Here is a 17117-nt window from a genome sequence, read left to right on the forward strand (position 1 = left end):
TATATATTAAAGGAGATTATTATAATAGTTTTGAGTTTTTCCAAGCATGAAAAGAGATGCGAGTTGTGAGAAGTTTTCATCTTCGGAGCGCTAAATAAACAACAAACGCTATAACTAAAGCTATACTGTCTGCATTTTTTGATGTCTTTTAATAGGTAATGATTTCCGCACTTGGGTTGGGAAGCGAGGTCACAGTACAGTAGTTTCGAAACAGTTTTGAAAAGTAATAAAATATTTGCCCGCATTGTTTAGTTAATCGGATTGTCTTTAAGACACGGTCTAGATATAATAATCTATTCACTTCAGGCTAGAGGTGATTATTGTCTTGGTCGTATTAATTTTATATTCAAAGACGGTTATGTAAACAGTATCGCTATGTATGGAAATAGAGACTGCGCCGATCCAAACAATTTTAGTTTTTATCAGAAAATGGCGCCATTGCGTTTTGGAATTTCAATATTATCCTTCAACACGTTCCGGAATGCGATGTTATGTCCAATAAACTTGAGTTTGCGATGTAGGGCGGAAGCACCAGTTTAATTGTCCTTTTTGGAGATAGAGAAAAATACCCTCGGCACACGCGGGCCGACAATATGACGACGAGATAGCTGCTGCTGTTATTGTCGAGTATTCCCCTATTATGATGGTCGTGTAATACGTGTACACGAATATATACGTCAACGTGGGCACACTCGTCAAGGGCCGACACAACAGCGTGAAAAATTCCAATTCACCACTGAGGGGTAAGTATTCACTCGTCGTTCGCTATTCTTTTACACTATTCCACGTTAATTAAACGTTGCCCACTCGATGTCAAAAAAATGATTGCCAAACCACATATCCGTACCAGTCGCGTAAATAAACAGTAAACGACACCGAGTCTGTCAGTTATAAATATATATATTATACAAGGAAACGCATCATACGCGTATACAAGAAAAGTTCTGGTGTCACAAAAAGTGTAGTTCAAATACAAGGCGATACGCCGACCGAGTGCCAACATATATATATATTATCTTACAAGAAACTATCTCAATGTACAGATATCTATGTATTCTCGTACGAAATCTTGCAACCAAATGATTTTGTTCAGTGACGATTTTAGTGTTTTTATAACACTTACTCAATCGATTTGCATTTCAATAATTAGGCGGAGATAAATAGCACATATTGTATACTGCATTATAACATTTCACTCGTACACGTCTAAGATGTTACACTATTATTATTTTTTGTTAAGCTTTTTAATTTTTAGCTTTACATTTCTACTTGACTTAAGTATGAATGTTAAGCTAACTGTGTACTAGTATTGTAAATATTTTCAATTTATAAATTATATTACATGCAAAATAAATTTTTCGAAAAGCAATTATTATTCATAAATTTGTATCGCCAAATTAATATTAACAACAATTTAGTCACCCCTCCAAAATAAAAAAACTAATGACAAAATAATTAATCTAGCTATGGACCATTATGATCATAGTATGACAAAAAAAATCACAAATCTTTTATCACTCCTGCCTCGGATAAAAATAAAGAAACTGAATTTTAATGGGTATAAAACTAGGAAAATCTATTTCCGCCGCTTACATTTATTCGCAAACTAAATGTAGTCTAGGACGAATTATGGCCGGTCGGTCTTTTGTATACTTCTTGTGGTTATTGACAACGGCGCAATGCAGTAATACATATAATAGCCACGGCGAGACGAGTTGGTCGTTTGAAAAAAAATAACGGTTTGTATACAACATAAAAAAAGTGGGGCGGTTGAGTTTTACGATCGTTTTATAGAGGAATACATTTGTTACGCCACGCCGGTGTTTTGCATTTGTTAATTTATTTTTTATTTTTTTTATACCATTTACAGATAAATGAAACGCGGGCGGCAGTCGTCGAACCCTTTAGCGTTTGCTTTTTATTATTTAACGACTCTACCGTTGACGAGATTGTCGGTGATATTATCTTTCGTTCGGCGAATCCGTGATTATTCAATATATTTTAATTAACTGAAAAGAAAAACATTGACAGACGAAAACACGACAGCGATGCGATGGGTTAGGCAAAAAAAAATATTATCACGCTCGGGCGGAGGATAGACAGATACGGTAGGGAAAAAAATACTAATGCGAATGATGAATGGCCCGGTCCGGCTAAATACAACTAACCGGCTACTTTTTATTATTAATCAAAACAACTCTTTGACAAATGAGGTAGAAAATATATACATACGTGTATGTATGTATTTATATATTTATGATAAAAAAAATTTACGTTTAAATAAAATGCGGTTTTGATACTAGCCGTCCCGACAAAACTAATATATAACGAAACGCTAACTGCGGCAGTGACCGACGATTCATAAATCAAAAAAAAAAAAAAAAGAAAGGATAATAATATATGATACGTCTAACTCCCAGAGTCAACAGTACACTGGGATTTGTTAAGCTATAAAAATCGAAGCCAAACGACTCCCGGGTAAACTAAAAACATACGATTTATAGTGCAATTTAAAATGTAATAAATCAATATTTTAACAGCTTTTTGTATGACATTACAAACCTATAACCTCGTGGCTTTCCACACATTTAAATTTAGCCTTGCAAATAATACGGTTGCAATAATTGTAAGTGTACACACTACACATTGTTCACTTTAGTCAAAGAGCTTATGATACTTGTATTATGGAAAATCAGAATCTTCCAGGGTGCAAAATTTGACGCACACGGCCGAACCCGTGTCTTCGGTGTACTTTTTTTACCTACACAATGCGCCGTGTACGTGTAGTCACTGCCATACGCGCTAACATAAAATGCATTTTAATCCATGACATTTGTATAAGTATGGTTGTATTTAATACATTTTAAATAATAGTTGTGGGCGAGTAATATTATATTTATTATTGATTGGACGGTACTTTTATGCGGTGTATCGGTGAGTGGCGGCCCAATCTCTAGATCAAGTACGAATTGCGGCCCGGGTTTATAAGAGAGACGTATAAGTTGCGGCCACATAATAATTAACACTTCATATCAGCCTATTAGCGTTACCCAGGAGACACCACGGGTAGGTTGTCTCCCAAAAATAAGTTTTTTAGTCAAGTTTTTAAAATTATGTTATTGGCTGATGAGCGGTTCAGTGGTTTTTTTTTTTTTTTCACATTACTGGTTTGGCAAAACTTAAAACTTACTAAACATTTTGACTGGTCGATAACCAGTCTTGGATAATTATTTTTATTGTTATTAAAGATTAATGCTAAGGATGGAAAGAGTGATATGTTGTATTATTTTTATGTGCGCGTTATACTACCGCACTTCTCCTCCCGTTTCAACTTTTACACTCTAATATCTTTAAAAGCAACGAGATCACGTCATAATATAAGAACAATGCGAAAATAAAAACTTTAAAACGTATTAAATCTTATTAGGTATTGAGTGGATTTCTTTAAAAAAATTATCCTGTAATCGATATTTTGAAAAATTTAACTTTATAGGAAATGGGCCGCAACTCATACGTCCATCTAAAACTGACAGGCTGCAATTCACCGATCACCGCATGGTAAACAACACCTGAACTCACCTACAGCCCTTTTATGAAATACAGTCATGTTATGTTGACAAAATCTGTGCTATAATACTGTAATGTATTTCATGTCGAAGAAAGCCAACTTTTGACAAATTACCATTTATGTTTTTCCAAATTTACTGATAGTAAAAACAATTGAATCGGTCATTTAAAAAACGACAAGTCACAAAATTGAAATTTTACACTAGCCAAAAAAAACTTTATAACTTCATAACTAGTTTTTGCAGTGACTCTAATTTCTTGTACTCAACATTTGTATTAAATATGAGTCTGACAAATTTAGTTTTCACATACAATACGTAACTAAGTATATAATTATCAAAATTGACAAAAAGTCATTTTTGAAAAATCGGTGACTTATGTCGTTTTTGCAATGACAGATTTAATTATAGTTAACAAAAAAGTAATTTTTTTAAATAAGTCGATATAAAAAACATTGTACCTATTTGATTGGTGTCCTATCCCGTTCTGGCAAAAATATTTGGCCTTTTAGACCCAATACTAACATAAGGGTCATCGTGATTATTTCAATACTTATGTTTTGTTATGGGTTTTTGTTTGTTATTGAATTTTACTCAGTGGGTCTTGCCGGTAGCATCAGCAGTACGAACTCTCAAACCGCAAAAGGCCGACCAATAATACGGACAGGTTCTTTGTTTAAATCGTCTGGCGGTTTTTGATAACACCCCTCTTCTACTTAGGTTTCAACCCGGCCGGTTTCAGAGGGTTTTTATAACGATGCGGCCAGGGACAAACATATTATTACATTTCTAAAACGTACCCGGTTAATAGGGATTTGGGTTGGGAGAAAATGGCAGCAAAAAAAATACCTTTCAGCATGGTATTTGCGGCCAGAGACCTAACCGGCCAACAACTAGTCTTTACATACAAATCATGCAGTGTGTATCCTAGTATAATACCGTACTCCATATTAGATTATCCGTAATATATGGCTTAGTGGATGAATAAAGAATTTGTGAGTGGCTTGGATATTTACACTAATATTAAGTAAGCAAGTGTAAAATTTCTAAAAATATTCATATAAACTATTTATTTGTTCATTACAGAGAACATGACCTCAATAAATGTGTCATACACGCTGTAGGTATATAATACTAGTGGTAAAAGTAAAAAACTATACACGATGTCGGTTTAGTAATTAATTTTAAATCAAGTTTTAATTGGTAAATAAAATCAAGAGGCATAGCCTATTACACGTTCCCGCTCGAAGTGCATCCAATTATTTTAGCGGTAAACAGTTTTTTGCAAGCATTTGGAAAAAACCTGATGAAAAATATTTTCTAAATAGAATTGTTTATTTAAACTAGTATATTATTAACTGATCGCATTTTTTAACCGACCAAAAGTTTTGTACTACGGGCTAATTTTTTTTTATAATTATATAGTTGTTCTTTTAAGCTTTAAATAAAATATCTTCATCGATTAATAAAACTTACAGAGAACAAACCCGTTGTTTTCTATACAAAGAATATACATTTTTTATAAAGAGACATGATTTAGTATCGCCAAAAAGTAGTGAATATCATAAACTAATGGCTAATGAGTGAATAATGGTAGATTTTTAAACTAATGTCGTGCGGTAATTAATTAGATCAGTCCATTACGGCTGTAAGAGTGTTATATACATAGTATATATTTTCGGCCCTGGGCTTGGCCTAAAAAGCACAAATCGTTTTTTAATTGTAGAGTTGTACGATTTAATTTTAATTTATCGTTAACCACCACGAACTGAACAAATTTATAATAAATTAAAAGAACGCCTTGTATTCATTATGTAACTTGAATGTATTACTAACAGAATTTCACGATTTATATTTTAAAAATAAAACTCCATTACATTTGCCCGTCAAAAATTTAATTTAATCTTCTTAGTAACTGATTTAATTAGAAATTCCATTCCGATTTAAACTCCAATTTCGCGTCATTTCTCTCTACTAATACTATAAATAATTCTGCGAGAACATTACATCGAAATTCACCAAAACCTCGTCTCTTCTCGAGAAAACAGGATCGATATGTATACGATTACCTCTCAATAAAATAAACAACACGATTGTTTTGAAATGCATGTTTTCGATTAGTAGAAAAGGAAAACAATTACCTGATATCTACTATAACCGGCTATTACAGAAAAAGGAAGATTTAACATAAAACAGAAAAGAGATATTGTTGAACAATCATACGGCTGTATCGGTGAAGCTCGAAATCGTATTAGTGAAGAAAAAAATTCGATAATAAAAAATTTTTTTAATTGAGTTCAAAAATCAGATTAAATTGATAGAATAACCGATTAATAGGCCATTAATCGCTAAAGTTATGGAAAAATACAAAACATTTTTTCGGATTCTATAATCACATGATCACTTACTAGTTTTTAATACACTACAACGCACACAAAACACATTATGTTATTATCGAGGGTTTGGAATTTGTATGGTACCGTAGCTAAAAATACCATACAATACAAGATTAGGTTTTTGTTTGATATATCTTAGGCTACCAATCGAACAAAATTCAAATTTCCTGTCCAACCCACAACGGTGTTGTAGTTATGTACGAAGATTAGTATTTACCGTATAGTCGATATTATGTATACATGTACGATATTGATTTCCGACGGGAAACGTTAAATTATTTCAACGGCCTTCGACGGTGTAGAACATGCGATGGAATTTCGGATAAATAATATTATTATGTGGGTTATATCGCTGCCGTACAGTCCTAGAGGCGATGCGGCGATGTAGGCGGGGAAGAGGGCAGTGTTGGTAGCGGCGGTATAATATAATATTATAGTATACTATTAGTGCATACATTTCACGGTCGAGGGTTATGGGTTAGGGAAGGAGAAGAGATTATAATTTCAATGACACGAGCTAACGAACGACCAAAGTAAACAATAAAATTCAGTAGGAAAAATAAATAGTAATCGCACAAATAGGTCAACGCGACAACGACTTTCGCAAATCCCGTTCGACTTTTTTTGACATGAGCGCGTTTTTTCCCAACGCCGTACATGTTTTGTCATTACACGAAATACGTGCATCTATATTGTACAAAGTGTTATATTCACCGTCTTTGCCGACTTCTGACGTTAACCGAGATCGCAAAGACTTTTTACTGGGTATGTACGTTTTTGCAGACAACGCGTGAACAAGGTTGTTGTTAGAATATGAGTTCGCAGGGACCAGAGATCGAGGTGACGTGGTCGGATACAGGGCGGAGAGGATGTACAGCGGAAATACGTTTGATACTGGAATGGAGGGGGGAACCCGATAAGGCCAAACGGAAAATGAAGAAATCATTTATTCGAGACTGAGATGGCGGCGACGATGACAACAGTAAGAAGCGATTAATTGTTTTTGCCGACCTCCGGTAAAGACGGTTTTTTTCCATGCAAAGTAATGGCGGCGGCCGTCCCGCCGACCGCCATGCAACACAAACGGCAGCACCGTAATTTAATCAGCTTAAAACCGTATAAAACGAGTGTAGCTAAGCTGTAAGGTATGCGATATTATTATAATGCCGGCGAACCGGTAAAATAACAATATCGTTACGTCATACCGTTAGAAAAACCCATTTTTGGTGCACGAACAAACTTTCAAAAAAAAAAGGGAAAGAAACAATTCATATTGGTGTTACCGAACGCGGCCGGCGCACGGTCCGCATTGTTGTATGCAAAATAATAATATTATCTTCTTACTGGGCGCCGTGACAACGTTTCATTAACAATCCGTCGGCGGCGTTTAAAATAATATATTATTAGTATAACGGCGGCGATCTCGATACAAAACACGCACACTCCGAAGGGGTTACACGATTTTTAATGAAAAGGGAAATTAGATCCATCGGATAATGTTTATCGTGTCCGTCCGATGTCGCCGCCGCCTCCTCGCCAACCAGTCGTGACGTCGACAGCGGAATCGTTGCACATTGAAATATATATATATATATATATATAAAGCTTGATACTGTATTTGATATATATTTTGGCAACCTCGAAGGTAAAAATTACCCAAGTTCAAAACGCCATTTTCGATTGTTATTTATACCGCTGCCGTTTCCCGTCACGGGCAGATACCTATTATTATTATTATGCAATAAAATATAATCTAAACTTTCGTTTTTCATATAACATACTATGTTACCTACCTTTTATATAATAATAATAATAATTGATAACTACCCAGAAAACGGTAATAGCATTGATTATTTGAATTATTCAAGAATATTATATAATAACCAAAGCTGAGCACAAGTACAGCGCCAATGAGTTTAGTTGAGTTGATATTCATGTGTTTATGCGGCTTACACTTTCTGAGAACAGAAATAACTTAAACTGAAACAACAATTGTTGGTTGTAACCATAAAAAAAAATTGCATTTATATTTACACTGTTTATAACTTCATAACTTAGATCTCAACTAAATTAATTATTAAATATTTTACTTTAATTTAAGTTTTAACTTATAGCCCGATTAATTTAATATATATATATATCATTACAATTAACTAAAATCACTAACTCATACTTGACTGTTAAATGTAATATTAAAAAATTAATTTACCTTATTTAGCAGAGTAAGTATTTACATTATTATCACGATTCGTTTAGTGGTAACTACTACAACAACAAAAAACGCATTATTTACTTGTTATTAGTCAACTATTTATCGGCCACTACAGTTTAATCTCGTTAAATCTAAACACACGTGTATATGATACGTTCCAACACGAACAAATAAGTTTTCGAGCGGCTTGAAATCGGGCCGACGCAAGCGATAACAATAGAAAAAGTTTTCTTTAAAAATAAAAAGTCCGTCCACGTCATAAGAATGACTTTTTCTTGTTGTCATGGACGCCAGCATTTTTACGACAGTTCTGTGCAAAACAATGGAAAAGGCCTATTTACTACTAAACCCGCCTCACATTTAGCCTGATATTTTATTAAAAACAAAAAAACTAATGGCATGTACTTGTAAATTTAAAGAAAAATTTCCTTACATTTTAATTGTAGCTATAAGTGTTTTTAATCTAATAAAAAACTAAGACATAGATAGCGGATGGTTGTTAGGTTGTTTATGGGCTCGTGCAAGTTTTATGACCTACAAAAACGTGCAAAAACGAACCATTGATAATTTACCTGAACATTGAAATTGTATATAGTACATGTTATACCATGTAGTAGTTTTACAATTATAATATTATACAAAATATTTGTAAATGTATAATAAGTAACCGAATAACAAATCAAACGCGACGGAGAAAAATAATAACAATATAATTCTTATGGTTTGTGTATTGTACCTATATAATGGAACCAAAGTCGACGATTTAAATTAGCCAACAGACAACAGTTTTAAACAGGTATTAAACAACGGTAATTAAATAACTATTGTGTAAGTTTGATCTTTTCTGTGAAAGCTAGACGGGAAATATACTACAGTTTTCAAAAACCTATTAGGCACGACAATAAATAGCATTTGGACCGTCCGTAATATTCCCGGGTGATTTTTGTCGTATTAATGCGTGCTGTTTATACACCTTAATACACACACACACACACATATATATATAAAATACGACCCTGCAGGAACCATTGAATAGGAAAAGCCCCGGGGTCACCGAAAAAGACAGTGTTCGGTGTGTGTTGCTGCAGCTGGTTACAACAGATAAAGTCTACTAATTTTACACCTAGTACACAAGAATGTTTTCCCATACATATCCGTGAACACGACCCACGTCGACCTCCTCCTTCCGCCCGTCGACCTATTCACATTTTATACTATACACCTGTACGTGTGTGAACCGCACCCGAAGGAAACACGGTCCAATTTTCTGATAACATTCTCCCCAACGCTCTCCCCCCCCCCTACCGATTCCACCAACGCCTTTTGAATTTATTGCCCACTCGTGGACACCGAGTGATAACATTCGAATTTCCGTGTGAGCATTTTCCTGATAAATTACAGCACGAAGCTTGTTTTTTTTTTGTTTTTTAATCAGACCAATTACTCTTGCTCGTTCCTTTGCAGTAATATATTACAAGAAAAAAAAGTACAAGTTTCAATTAACTTTTTTATTTTATTTTTTCGGAATCACCATACAAGTACAACCACGTGGTATGTACAATAGTTGTCTAATAAGGTAGTATCTGGATATGTCCATACGTGTATTTTAACAAGTTTTCTATTTTGGAGATTAATTTTAAATAACCTAAAGATTAATAGCACTTTTTGTTTCATAATAATATACTGACAAGTGATCATTCTTTTTATATGCGTTACAATATGGTAAAACAAATCTAATTAAAACATTATATTTATATTCATACACGTATGACACAAAAACAATAAACTAATAGATTGATGTCAAACTATGTATAATATTTTATGGTGGAATTGTTAAATCTAACATATTTATAAGCAATGGAAAATTCGCTTTAGGTTTTATATAGTGTCGTATTATTGTGTGTATTGACAAACCCAATCTAACAACAAATGCTTATTGAGATTTGATTTAGCTACGAGCAAACGACATCAAATTTAATACAATAAACGTAATTTTTTTCTTTAAAAAAATATCTATATATTTATAAATATTTCATAACCATAATATAGGGTGTTCCACAAAGAAGCCACATTTTGAAAATTCTATAACGTTTTTAATATTCGTACAAAAATAAAATAACACATACCATTGTGTTCAGGAGGTCCTGAGGTTTATGTGTGGAACATAACATCAGGCATATGACCGCCCCTGCTCGCCCTACAGCCATCGCCCTGTCCATGAAATTTCGAATAACGAGTTCGCAGATTTCGACGTCTAGGTCACCCATCACTCGCCTGATTTCTGCCTTCAGCTGGTTGAGATCACGAGGTTTGTTTTCGTAGACCTGGCACTTTACGTACCTCCACAAGAAAAAGTCTCAGGGGGTCAAGTCACAAGACCGTGGTGGCCAGATCAGGTTAGGAAATCAGGCGAGTGATCCGAACACATCATCCGAAATTTCATGGACAACGGTATGTGTTATTTTTTTTTTGTACGAATATTAAAAAAGTTATAGAATTTTCAAAATGTGGCTGCTTTATGGAACACCCTTTATATCATATTTTTATTCCCTTGGACTCCTCGCCTACACAAAAATTTAATATTTTTTTATATATTGTTAGACGTGCCGTGTATCGGAAATTGCGAAATTTAATATTATTTTTCTCACGCGTTATTGAAAGTTGATTCAATCAGTTGCTCGAAACAGTCTTGGCTGTAACAATAAAGCCATTCAGTTCAAACAGCAACGTTTCGTACCATATGCCAGTATAAATGTTTTTTCCTATTGTGCGCAAAGTATGTTTTTTCGTATAAATAATTAATATTCAAGAATTTTATTTAATATGTTTGACTAGATATTTACACGACAAAGTATAATAAATATGTCAATAAAATGTATACTTACATTATACAATAAGGTATATAAAACGTTTTTATATTTATCTATATAATGCTATAGTTGGTACTATGTACATTTAAGATGCGTCGATAACTCATGCATATAATATATGTATACATATAGTTATTGATTAAGTATGAATTTGGTTTTAAGTTGTGAATTTCGTTTAAAAGACTTTAGTACAATAATCCAGGGGGAAGCGTTGGGTTGAATAGAGCTGCACGCAACGTGAACTCGAATGGTATTATAGTGTATGTACAATACCTAATAGAATTCGTAGAACTATTCGCCGTGTCGGAATATAATACATATTATAATAATTTAACGGGGCCAGAGGCTATAGGACATCATAGTGTGTAATATGAGGTCGACTGCCGTTAAAAAGCTTGGCCACATGCGGGAAATCTTGTATGTTATCTTGTGGGGGCCTTACAAATTACAGACTCGTTTATTGCATTTTTTCCACGCGCCGGCCGTTTGGACGTTGTTGGCCTTTTCCCACCGATTTCCGTTGCCCCAAACTATTTTTTTTCCTTCCAACCTTTGCCACGCGTACCAAGCATATACGTGACCGTTTTAGCTAAGTTTTCGTGGCAGACTTATTGCGAATCCGTAAACGTTTTCAGCCGAGATCAGCAGAAAAACACCGTGTCCGCCAAATAGGTTTTAACGCCCAGCGGGCCCGGCTCCAGTCATCAGACGCCAGCAAAAGTAATAATCGCACTAGTTGTATGTATATATATATTGAATTGTTAACACTAGTCTCAACCGTTGTTTTGGCCGTTACATGTTTTGAAATGATCAATTGTTTCAAAAACAACTAAGGTTAAAAAAAAATGCCTCTTCAATCTATACTATCTAACTATAGATAACTTGATATAACTGAAGATAATATTTTAGACAAACGGCTTACTTACAATTACTCTATTAGACGAACTATACTATACTGGAAAAATATAAGTAAAAATATGTTTGCGGTAAGATACGAAAAATGTTTTGATTACAATTTAACCCTATATTAACGAATGCTCCAAATCCATCTCAGTGGACCAAGCTACCAAATTTACCGGAATAACTATCGCGGGATTTTAATAATACCCTTTTCAGAAAACAAAATAAATAAATGTTTCAGATTTGGGTACATATAAGTACAGTTAATGGTCCCACCACCATAGTTTTAAAACTAAAGTCTAACACCTATCTGCAATACTACTTCTCGGCTATATTTAACTACAATTTTGGTCTACTAGTTACTACTATTAATACTACTTCCCTGATCCCACTATGTCCACATTGACCTCATTGTGATTGATATTGTTATCTTCATTAATTTCCAAAAACTCTTTTATGTTCTTAAATTCGAGTCCTATTATAAGTAGTTTATAGTATTTTTCTTGTTTGAAAAAACAAAACAACTCTTACCATAAAGCTATTTCGAAATTGCTATACCTGCACCATGTAATGCTTGTTAATACTTGTAGGGATTAAGGCGGTGTGACGGATCAGAATATCTCGGTAAATAACATTTTCGCACACAGTACGAAATAGAGTATGGAAATCACCGGGACGACCCACTCGGAATTCATTTGAGGATATACAAAATTAGTGGACAATTCGTACGACGTCGTCTTGTTATAATAATAATGTTCTATTATATTATCATAAGGTCCCAGACTGAGGAATAACGATTAACGGCATGTAAAATGGCTGATGTATAATGAAGTTCTGAGCCAAAAAATTGTTGGAAACGATACAATTCGCTGAAATCTACCGAACTATTTAGAGCGTTTGCGGTGTATTAATTAAAGGGCGTTTAACTTAATATTTTTTACTTCATACAATGTACTGATGTTTTGTAAAGAAAAAACGAGTGTTTGTAAAATAAACAAAAATTAACAAGAACAAGATACACTTAGTGTATATTTTAATAGAGCCTTTAATAAAATTAAACATTTTCCTTTTACCATAAAAAAGTACAACAATATTATAATATTATACGATAACGCTATGTGAAATATTAATCGGAAAGAATTTCACAAATAACAGACATATTTTTTAAAAAATATTTGACGTCGAGACAAACGAAAAACGTTAACCGTATTATACACATTTTCTATTATTATTATTATTATTATGTACCTACTCCCCCTCATTCTAAACTAAGTAATAATAATAATAAAATGCTCGAAGGTTCGTGTGTATACACAAAAGCTTTGGCTGGATTTTCGTCGTAGCCCAAAATAAACACTCTTATACAGGTCTTAATTCAATGTATATATATATTCACAAGATTCTGTGCATCTTTCCTTTTTTTAGTTTTTATTAAAAAAAATATATATAAATATATAAACGTATATTGAATCGCGTTAAACAATAATACAAATTTGTACGCGTCAATAGAACTGATCGAATTGGTTATTATTATTATATTTGTTAATTTTTTTAGTTTAAACGCAAAATTTCTATAAAAAATAAAACTGTAAATTACCACGAAATAAAAAGCTCTGGACGATAAAATATATTGCCACGAACAACGCCATTATTGCGCTAGTTTCATTCGCCTAAACGAGCCGTTTAGAATTTATTTTCTTAATTTGTTGTTTATTTTTTGCGCTTCTGTGTTTTTGTACCCGTGTTAATTACTATAACGTTTTTTCCCCCGTCGACCCTCTTTTATTCCCTAACTAACCTAAACCGCCACCGACACCTTCATCGATCGGCCTTTCTTTACACTCTAATTAAGCGCCGCAACCGCCAAACTACAAGTAAACGACACCACGCCCGAATATACGTTTATTATACAGCTCTCAGGTCCCGACTGAAAAAAAAAACAATAGCCATAATAATTATTATTCCAGCAAAACAACAATATTTTATTAAATGTTTAACTTAAAATGTCCGCGTTATTCTAGCCAGGCCGGGCAATATATTATTATAATAGCATAACTATTACTGTTACACGTTTCTACTATTCTAGTGATTTTATAACGGTTTAACACAATGTGTACCGCATACACACACTATTTTAACGATGCTGCGGCGCTATTACAATAAACCTACTCCAATATGTCTTACCTGGATTAAAGCGTGCTGGGCTTAAGTACGAAACGGATTGGCTTCCTTTTCAAATGAACCTGAAATATTCAAAACGCATTGTTATTAATTCATTATTATCATTATCGCAACGCTTCCTTTCTTTGTATGCGCTTCAATGCTAGACGCGAGCGTATATTACTATATTTTACATAGTTATATTATTATTTGTCGACTTCAACTTCCAAGTACTAAAACGAATGGAACAATTTCAGACGACGCGACGGGAGGAGGCTTACAAATATATCACACATCCATTATGTACAATAGGGCATGTTGTTCTGTCTGAAAAAGTTAAAAGTTACAAGGAAGCCAGCAGATGTCGTTTGTTCTCATGATGTTACAAAAGAGACTCACGGGGAGGATAAACGTATTTCATACTACAGCTAGGGTTAAAAATATCCCGGTAATCGAAGTGCTTTTTTCAAAAATACATCTAACTTACACGGTATCTCGCTTATTTTTGACTATTTACGTTTACAAGTTTGTTTGTTTTTAAATTGTTTGTCTACTACTTTTATCTTGTCCAACTATTTGTTTTTTTTTTATATTTATCTTCTTTAAAATACCGAAATAAAATAAACGTCTCGAAAACAAGTTATTTACATAAAAATACCCGTCGAATTCATCAACGGGAAATTATAAGCGTTCAAAACGCCGCTCAAAATACACCTCAAATACTTCAACTACATCAATCTGATTGGGTTTAAAGGGAACATTTAAGGTTTTAACAGTTTAGTATGGACTTGTTAAACTCCTCTATTAGTTGTCATTTTTAATAAAGTAATGCCATATTCGAAGTTTATTTTACTTTCCTTCATTCAGAATAAAACAATATAGTACTGATGTTGCACTATATAAATGAAGGAATAATATAATACCTTCTACATGTTACTACAAGTACTACAGGTTCTTGAAAAATAAGATTAATCTTGAAATAAATAAATACAAGAAAACATGAATATACTATGCAATATAAAAAGTTTGTTCAACGATAAGACAAAATATTTTAAATAATATATGATCTTGGATTTTATTTTAATAGTTGTCATTGGACTAATTTTGAAGTCTCCCGTGTGAAATAGTTCATTGTTAAGCACACTGCGATCAGTCATTAATGATTATCAAATCATCGCCAGGATGTCGATACAAATAGTACTTATGGTGTGTATTTATATATTTTTTTTTTACTTTAATCTTGTGTTCAACCGTTGTAAAACTGTATTATTTCTAATACATCCATGACAGTGAGATTCTATTCGTTTCCGGTAACAACAACAACACATACGGTGGTGGTTATCTTTCCGGCAACATGAATACTTCACCAAGAAATCCAAACAATAATGAATTGAAAACTGTCGCTTCATGTGCATTCAAAACGAATAAGATTACGAAACCTACCGTTACAGAAAAATGAAATATAATATCGTCCGTTCGACTATGTCGTATAAGGTTTATCAGAATTTTGTTTTCACAAAAGAAACCGTGAAATAATTCTATAAGTAAGTAATGTAAAACTAAATAATTTCAATTTCTAAAAGATTCAACCGTAGATAGATAATTTACGATTAACTGTTATAATTTTTTTTTTTGTAATTTTACCTAAAACTGAATACCTTATATTGTTAATATATGCATAATAATCAAAATGTGTACGGTGTAAGTACATATAATAATAGCGTTTACAATTAAAATTATAAAAAGTGTCCACACAGTGTGACTAACCAAATTAAATTTTACTCGTCCCAAAAATGTAATTCTAATTTATATTATTTAATAACTATTACTTATTTTAACTGTTAGTAAAATATAAAAATAAATACAACCCAACGTTCTTACGGAGTGCGATAAATTATTTATTATAGTATAGTCATAAACTTAAAATTCAAATAACGTGGACTTTTATACAAACATCTGCGCGTATATTGATTTCGAATTGTAAAAGCTTTTATTTCGTACTTTGTACCAAAAAAACAAAAACTTTCGCAATCCTTAAAAATCGAATACGACTTGTAATAATTAAAGAAATGCGATAATTCGGTCATATTTCAATGTCATTTCAGAGTAATTATTTAAATTTGGCATCCAGCTAGCTGCCTAATATAATAGATATAGTTGTAATAAACGAATACGCGCTTCTTCTCTAATTTCTTTAAAAATAACAAAACCTAAAAGTCAATACTGATACCGTGCACAGATCTTAGTTTCATCTAAAATGTTTACGTAATATCTCATACAAATTTAAAGATAATCTTAGAAAAACGTAAAGTACATAAAAACGCGTTTTAACATGATTATTAAAAAAAAAGGATAGATAATTTAATATCATACGACCCTAATTTCAGCTAATATTTGTTGTTAGGTTATCTAAGGCAAGCAATCTCCGACTAACCAGTAACGTTAACGAAGTTATAGCTGTTATGTTTGTACACATAAGATTAATTATACTGGCGAACGTTTCTTGATAAGGTTTGTTGGCGACCACAAAAGCTTTTTCTGTTCTTGCACGCCGTATTACTGCTCAAGACAGGCTATCATAATAATATTATTCAGATTTATCTGACCATTACAACAGACGTCTACCTACTCTCGATGTATTTGCGACATCAAAGCCCATCAACCGAGAGCCCAGTGTACCTTTCCAAACAATACTACCTATTATACTCTGCTGTGTAGCTAACCCAAGTTATACAATTATATTAATGTATAATGTAGAGTTAAAATGGTATAAAAAAATAACATTAAAACGTTGGCACCACAATGTATTTTATTAGTATATAAAAATAAGTAACATTGACCAATAAAGTAAAATACTATAATCATATGAATCAGAACTTTTCGAAAAATATAAAACCATTATAATAAACTACTTAGGAAAATATTATTTATTTTTAAATTTCCATAATATAAAAAACTAATACACCGTCTACTATGAATTATTACAGAGAAATGCTGTTTTTAAATTAGATTT

At 32.9% G+C, this 17117-nt stretch overlaps 1 protein-coding gene across 4 annotated transcripts in view; it reads right to left on the reverse strand.

Moving 5' to 3' along the window:
* Positions 1-17117, reverse strand: part of LOC126838805 (complexin) — a 146234-nt gene that overhangs the window by 102528 nt on the left and 26589 nt on the right. For 3 of the 4 annotated variants that reach the window (XM_050573519.1, XM_050573518.1, XM_050573517.1), the window contains exon 2: positions 14129-14187. The exons of the other annotated variant lie outside the window; for it this stretch is intronic. The gene's annotated coding sequence lies outside the window, so the exon portion shown is untranslated. The remainder of the gene's footprint in view (positions 1-14128; positions 14188-17117) is intronic. 4 annotated transcript variants of the gene reach the window in all.

The sequence above is a fragment of the Adelges cooleyi genome, unplaced genomic scaffold (genome assembly GCF_023614345.1).
Source record: "Adelges cooleyi isolate 19-005CV unplaced genomic scaffold, UGA_ACOO_1.1 ACOO_flye_CR_arks_rails_tigmint_CR_PRNA_30, whole genome shotgun sequence".
Classification (NCBI taxonomy): Eukaryota; Metazoa; Arthropoda; class Insecta; order Hemiptera; family Adelgidae; genus Adelges; species Adelges cooleyi.